This window comes from Aquila chrysaetos, chromosome 10, assembly GCF_900496995.4.
Source record: "Aquila chrysaetos chrysaetos chromosome 10, bAquChr1.4, whole genome shotgun sequence".
Taxonomy (NCBI): Eukaryota; Metazoa; Chordata; class Aves; order Accipitriformes; family Accipitridae; genus Aquila; species Aquila chrysaetos.
In genome coordinates, this window is record NC_044013.1 from 24,347,697 (window position 1) to 24,355,776 (window position 8,080).

Consider the following 8,080-nt stretch of genomic DNA (forward strand, 5'->3'; position numbering starts at 1 on the left):
TAACCCAAACTGGCCAAAGGGATATTCCATACCATGTGGCATCATGCCCAGTATATAAACTGGGGGGATTGCTGCTTGGGAGCTAACTGGGCATCGGTTGGCAGGTAGTGAGCAATTGCATTGTGCATCGCTTGTTTTGTATATTCCAATCCTTTTATTAGTATTGTCTTTTTATTATTGTTATTAGTATCATTATTAGTTTCTTCCTTTCTGTTCTATTAAACTGTTCTTATCTCAATGCATGAGTTTTACTTTTTTTCCTTCCAATTCTCTCCCCCATCCCACTGGGTTGGGGGGGGAAGTGAGTGAGCAGCTGTGTGGTGCTTAGTTGCTGGCTGGGGTTAAACCACAACACTAGTTTACATTACAGAAGTGAGAAAACCATCTCCAGAAACCCAGCCTGATGAGGAAAATGGGGTGCTGGCAGGGCTGTGCGTGCAGGAGAGCATACCTCTGGTGGGGTCAGGTGCAGGGATCCAGCCACAGCTTCTGTCCTGCTGTAGCAGGTGCAGGTTTTATTTGGTTCCCCGCAGTAGGCAGTGCTGCTGGCTGTGTAAAGCACTTAACAGCCTCCTTCCTTGCAGAGCACCGCTGCCTGTAAGGCATGGGGGGATATGGCTCAGTGGGGCAGCAACCCTATAAGTGGCACCTGCTCTGCTGCTGTCTGCAAGGGACGGAGGGAAATTTGAGGCGAAATAATGAAATTCTCTTGCCCAAATAAAAAAAGACAGGAAATCCCGAGTTTGTGAAGCACTTGGGGATCTGAGTGGCTGGAGGGAAGAAGCACTCCTTGTTATGCTGCAGGGTTGTTCACTGCCTAGGAGTTAAACCCGCCTGCAGCCATGGGCCTGGGGAGTTTGTTGGGAGCTGGGTTGGGTCCCTGAACCTCCGAATTCAGGTAGCCCGTGGCAGACGAGGGGTTACACTGACAACCTGGGCAGAGATATTGCTCGGTACAAGAGGGTGGCCTGGGTTCCACAACCCAATATGCTGCTCTCCTGCTGAGTCCCCTTCATCGAGTGAAGCCCTGTGAGTCTAACACTGGGAGGGAACCCATTACTGAGAGCCAAAGGGATGAAAAGTTAATTAAGGAATTACTGAAAAGTAATAAATATTGACAAAGTTCTTTACCTCATTGTCTCTGTAGGAGATTTCATCAGTCGTCTGTCCCGCCCCCCTCCCCCCCTTTTTTTTCGTTTTGTTTTAGTTTTTTTTTTGTTTGATAGTGTGTCTAGGAAGTTCTGGGTCTAGAGAAATAGAATTTCAGCTTCTTACCAAGATTTTTACTTGAGGAAAATCTAGTTATGATAAAAAGGAATTTTAGACTAGAGTCTTTTGTGTAGATTTATAAACAAAACAGAAAAAAATACTTAAAGCGTAAATGCAAAGGGTAGCTCTGTTTGTTCTTAAATAATATGTAGATATGCTATAAGCAAAACAAGTTATGTAAAATATACTTAGAAAAGAAGCAAAGCTTTTAAGGCAAGGTTTCAGTACAATGAAATATTCTTTCTTGTCGTCTTACCTTTGGACTGTCTTTAGCTCTGGTGGTTGACTTTTTTCCTTTCTCAGCTTGTAGAATTCTCGAGTCTTAGCTTTTCTTTTAAGGCAGTGGAGTGAGCTGCATGCAAAGTAACTGCTGGTCGGGATGTCAGAAAGCATGAAGTGCTGCTGCTTTTTGTTTCATCACATTTCCATTACAACATCAGTCTCCCCACACAGTGTCTGCATACATGCACTATGTACACAGTATGTCACACAGAGCTCATTTAAGGATGTAAATACATGGCTTTGTGGTGCTAGCACCTCTGTGAGTCACCCATTCAAAATAGTCTCCAGTAACAGAGAAGGAAATTCTGGCCCTACAGACCTTTCTCTGATTTTTTTTTCTACACGATATGATTTTATTGATTGTATATAACATCTGTGGGTAGAGTGTTAGCTACACTCAAAATGTCAAAATGTGCTTTAAGCTAAATCCTGAGCTATCACTGTCATTGTTTTCCTTACTTTTCATGAAACCAAAAAGGAAAAAGAGATCATTGATTTTCAGTGGTTATCTGATATCTGAAATTTCAAGTTTGTATTTTGAAAAAAGACAAGGGTCATTCTTAAATCTGTTTATACTCCTAGAGAGCAGGTAATGTACCCATGGAGAGTGTCAGGTGCTGATTTTGTTCAGGGGGGAAGGGGAAAAAAAGATTTTTTTGCCCGTTGTATGTGTGTTTGCAATCTTCTTACCAAAGGGGGAAAGAAAGGCCAGAGGGGTAGTTTTGCTTGGTCCTCTGCATACCACTTAAATATCAAAACTGAGGATTATATTGGCTGAATTCAAACTGTGCATCTGTGAAAGAGATGGGGGATAGGAGACGAGAGAAGAAATAGTACTTGGGGTTTCCCCATAGTATTTTGGTTGAAATGACTCTACTTAAGAAAAAAAAAAAAAGAAACCACCAAGGGGAAAAAACATGATAGAAGGTCTGAGTGAACAATACTTTAGCGGATTCCTCAGCTAGGTTTCACTTCCGTGTATCCAGTGGTATTCTTGTGACCATGATGGCATTTTGGATAATAATAAAAAAACCCCACACAACACAGGCAGGCACCACTACCGTGAAGAGGCATCTGGGGCCTGAGCCAGCCTGGGTGGTGGGAACTGAGGCTGCCGTGTGCATGGGACATAAGCCCAGCTGCTCTGTGTGCTCCTGCCCTGATCCGGGGTTTGCACATGTGAGTTCTGATACTGCCACCAATGCTTGGAGCAGATGCTCTTTCTTCCCCATTCAAAGTTTTCCCCTCACACACTTGGAGCTTTCTCTTCTCATTTTCTCTTTGATACTCATATTCTCATGCCACCTAAGCGCTGCCCACCTCACCAGACACTGCCCAGAAGCATGGCTCCCTAGGCATGCTTGCTGCACAAAGCCCTGTATGGCTACACATCTGGAGAAAGATGCTTTGGAAAGGGGAAGATGAGGAAGAAGCAATGCCAGGGTTGGCACATCATAGTCTAGCCACCACCAGTGGTCGGTCTGCTTTTTTTTCCAGCAAACATCCTTGTGAGTTTTTTAGGGAGGGATCTGAGGAGAAATGGCCAGGAAGGCATGCAGGGGTTACAAATGCACTTGGGACAAGATGTGAAGGCTCCTCTCCCTTCAAAATTGAAAGCGTGAAAAAGAATGATGCTGAGGGCTGATGGAGAGGCAAAAATGAAACTGAGTGAGCAGCATAATGGAAAGGCTGAGATAGTCCATGAAGGACTCTCAGACTGTTGATTAATAGCTTACTTGTGATGCAGGGGTGAGAAAGCTGTGGGCAGCCAAGGTGCCTTTCTTTTCTCGACGCAGGCCCTACTCTGTGCTAATGGGATGTGACTCTTCGTGAAGTCCTCGACACCAAGTGTGCTGTACCTTTTCTTGCAGACTGGGGAGGAAGGCCACACCCTGCAAACTCTGCTGTGTCCTTGGTGCCTCTGTGCACGTCACCAATGTCACCAGCGTGTGAAGCACCTGCTGCTTTGTGTGATTTCAGATGCTGAATGCATCATCTTGTTCCTTTTTCCTGACGAAGGAGCTGTTTCACATGCATTTTTTGCTAGTATTGAGGACTTTGCCATATCACTGCTGCCACGCAGCCCTCCCCTTCAGGCCATGCACGCATCGCTGGGTGGTAACAGTGAGGCTCTGCTGATTCCCTGTGTTTGCCCTTGGGGCCGACCTTCTTGCAGCGCCAGGCTGTGCCAGCCATCCCAAGGTACTGCTGGTCCATTGCTGTGCCCTGACTCAGGACTGCACCGCAGACAGCAGTGCCATGGTCCTGGCTCTTCAGCTGTCAGTCCTGGCTCTCAGGAAGAATGTCAGTATGGGGCTGGTTCTGCTGACATCCTTCCGGTTGAGGAGCTGAATCGGGAACCATTGCACCACACAGGATTGTGCAGTGGAGATGTGGTGTTTTTTTCTTGATCTAAATCAGAGTCTAGTCTAACCAGTCAGAAAAATATTTGCTCTGCTTGAGGAGAGAGACCATCCACTGCTGTGATCCCTTTGCTCTCTTCCTTGATCTCCCCGAGATGCCTTGCAAGTCTTCTCCACTTTTCAGTTTCATTACCTGCCCCCCGCCCTCCCATGTCCCCAGGCCCCTGATTTTCGCTTTTTTGAAGGGCTGCTCTAGCTCTGTCCCAGGGAGGAGGCTTCAGAAGCCAGCCAGAAGGAAACAGCAGGAAGTCGGGCAACAGAGGCCACAACAGAGCAATGTGTGGAGCCTTGCGATGGTCCCCAAGAAGCTTTTACTACTAGAGTGTGCTTGGCTGGGGTTGCCATCAGGGGCTGAGAACATGTTTGAGCTCCTTGGTCCTGCTATGAGGCCTCACTGGGTGGCACCCAGAAACACAACCTCTCCCTGTGTCTCACCTGGGACATGGGCCAGGAGGCTCTTGGAGCTCACTCCTGCCTGCCCTGGGCCATGTACTTGCTTTGGGCCATTGCAGCATCCCACCAGGGCTGCCTGCTGCAGAGGATGAAAAGTCCCATCACCTAAATCTGGTGGCTCCGCAGAGCCGTTTGTTATTCTGTTGCTCCATCTCGTGGCTACAGGGGAAATGAGAAAGACAGCTTCAGCCCTGTGATGTCTCTGTCTCTATCTGTGGTTGATCACCAGGAGGAACGGCTAATCCTGTGGCTCAGACAGCTTATACCACAACCTGCCTCCACCAGCCTACCACTAGACTCCTTGTCTTCACCGGCCTCTGTGTTTGCTCCACCATCCACACCGTAGACAGCCCAGGAGTGATAAGAAAAGGGAGAACCAGAAACTCCAATGGTGATGGGCAGAGAGGGCCAAAGCACAGAAACAGCTGAAATGGAGCTTTCCTGTAGAGGAAGTGACCATAAGTACCGCGGCAACTGTGGGTTGCTGGTGAGGCCTCCGTGCCGGCACAGGAAGCTGCTGTGCCGGTACGGAGGTCTGACCCCAGGTGATGGTCTTCTCACTGGTGTTTAGTGTCCTCTGGAAGGACCCTGCAGCTTGAGGGAGGCACCAGCAAACCTTGGCTGTGCACAGGGCCAAGAGCGTCCCGGTGGAGAAAGATCCTTTCAATGCTGGAGGAGCTACATCTGCTTGGGAGAGCAGGTGAGCTGATTTCTCTCTTTGAGCCCTGACACATTTAGTTTTGAAGTGATTTAGTATTTGTTGAGAGAGATCTCTCGGTTTCCGCAGAGAAATCAGTTGGGGATGCTCCCATGGGACTTCTGAGGCCAGGTCAGCAGGGTGGGTATTTTCTGTGTCAGTGCTCTGAGAGGTGAAATTTGAAACTGGTGAAATGTGAATAAACCCAGATGATAAACTCTTTTCCTCAAAATTTCTACTACGTTCTGATCGAAGGCCCAGGCAATTCAGGCATTCATTCCCCTACGTCGTTATTCTGCTAACTTGCAAGCCGCAGCACCAACAGCAACAAGGTGGTGGAGATCTGTCTCTTTGTGTTGCAGCTTTTGTGCTTTTAGCTATTCTCTGACTCCACAGAGCTGGTGTTCAAGCGGGGCTCACACACCCTGGCTGAGGGCCCTACGTACCACATCACGGTGTATGCCTCTTTCCAGCCTGATGATTGAGTCATTTTGACACTTCTAATTTTTTTGTTTTGTTTTGTTTTGTTTTCCTACTCAAACCATTAGCCACACTGGTCTTCAACTCATAATTGCCTTTGAAAGACTTGAGACGGCATTTTCGTAAATCAACTATTTCCCAACAGATCGTACAAACCTCCAAACCATAAAACCCACCCCCTCCCCTGGCATGATGAGACAGGCACTTCAGCTGTAATTTTGCAAGGTGGGAAAAAAGTAAGTTGCTCAAGATGATCAAGGAGATCTCATTTCATTTTTCACGGTGCTGAAGCACATGTACAACTCTAGGAAAGTAACTGCATAACCGGAGCTCCTTTCCAAAAGGCACTCATACATGTTTTGAGCCAACTGGGCTGCTTATATGGCCGTGGAACAACGTCCTTCTGGGGTGCACCCGATGGTGACTGGGAGAGTCTTGATCAGACCCTGCATGGCTCATGGCTCCATTTCTTCTTAATGGGAAAGGTCAGTTTTCCTTGCCTCGTTTGGCACAGGGGGTGTCTCTCAGAAATTATTAGGCATATTTATGGCAGCCCTCATGGCAGGGAGGGAAGTTAGTTGAATGTCATTACGAGAAAATAACAAACTGAAGAAGAACATAAAAGTCATTTTGGGCAAGAGAAAAAATGCATGTAATATGGCATCCTGTCTTTAACTGAAGCCAGCAGTGGCTGTTTAAGGGAAAAGTGTAAGAAACTGCATTCCCATTGCTGACAATGCTTCAAGCAATAAGCAGTTTAGAAAATAAGGACAGACTGATCATAAAGGCTCCTTAGTTACATTCCAGCTTTCCTCTTCCCATATCCCACAGTGTTTTTCTATTGAGGCCTTACAGATATATGCCATGCATTGAACATGATATGCACGTGTCTATTTAGCAGACAATTCTAGCAACTTTATATGGAAAATACCAAAATGTTTTATCTGTGTATCTTTAGTATTTTAGGGAACCAGTTGGATATCGATGAACAGTATTACCTAACAACTGCTGCTTCAGGAACATTTCTTAAAAAAAATTCCAAACAAATTGTATGATACTACAACTTAAATTTTCCACTGTTTAGTAGAGGTAGTTTGTTAGAATTGCTTAACAGAAAAAGCAAACCTCCGAATTCAGATAATTAGCATGAAGAGATTAATTGGTTAGAAATGCAGTGACAGCAGTCAGAATTTGGCAAGACTACTTTTCCCTGAATTTATATTGATAACATATTCCTCAAAGGAAATATTTTTACAGAAGGATACATTTCCAAAAGGATTATGTGGGGGGGAGAAAAAAAGGAAACTTTTAAAAAATTATTTTTTATTAAAATTAATTTTGCTTTCTTGGTGTTCTGCTCTATTACTTCATGACATAAACTGTGTGTACCATTATTGTGCCAAACGTCAGCTCATGGTCTACTATAACATTAACAGGCCAGCAGCAATGCATATGTTTATTATATCATGACGTGCTAGTAAGGTTTAACTTTGCTATCACCAGAGGTAGAGTGCACAGAGGATTTGGCTGTTAATGAAAACCCCTCTCTTCTTGTTGTATGCATAGTTGGACGTATCAGTTTGATGCTTCACTAACCTTACAACCTGTTTATCAAATATTTGCTCTGCTGAGCATTGTGCTGATGAGGTGTGGTGTTTGCTGTGCCTAACCACACCACTTTTAGGGTTATTTGGGTGTCTACACAGGACATCGCAATGCACCATGGCAGGCTTGCCTGCTTGACACTGTTGAGTTTGGGGTTTTCTGTCCTCTCCTAAATGTTCTGGTGTTATCCTGGTGGCGTAGGTAGGGTCTGCTACCTTTTCCATTTTACGTGTAGGGAATCAAAGCAGAGATAAGCAAAAGGACTTTCTAAAGGAGATACAAGACACCTGCAGTGGAGTGCAGTTTCCCAAATCTAGATACCTCCCCCCCAGTGCCAACACACTATTTTTAGCCTGTTCCTTCCTGGGGCCCAGCTCCCTGTCCGCAGCCCAGGAGAGACAGCATTGCATCAATCATGTCTGGATGTTCACATCCCTTCTGGAAGTCCTACATTCTTCAGAAATAATTTGTATGTTTGCCCTTTCGTATTCAGAATTAACTATTCTCTTTTGGTAAGTGTTGAAACTACATAGTAACATGCAAAAGAAGTAATCAAGAATACAACAATGTGTATTTCACATCATTTTCCATATACATGTGATCACTTAATTCATTTGAATCTTTCAGTCTTTCTATTTAATTTCAATAACATTTTAGTTAGGGTAAGGCTGTGTATATGTGATAAAAGCATAGTGCCTCTGCAGTTATACTCTGTGCAGATTTCAGCAAGGATTAAGAGAAGAATATCTTTCTTTCCCTCCTTTTTTCTGTAGCTGAACTCAGGAAGTGGTGGCCTTCAAGCAGATCTTGCACTGTTGTAAGTATGTTGATGGTATGGTGTTTGTGCAGAAGCACTTAACCATTTAGTCAC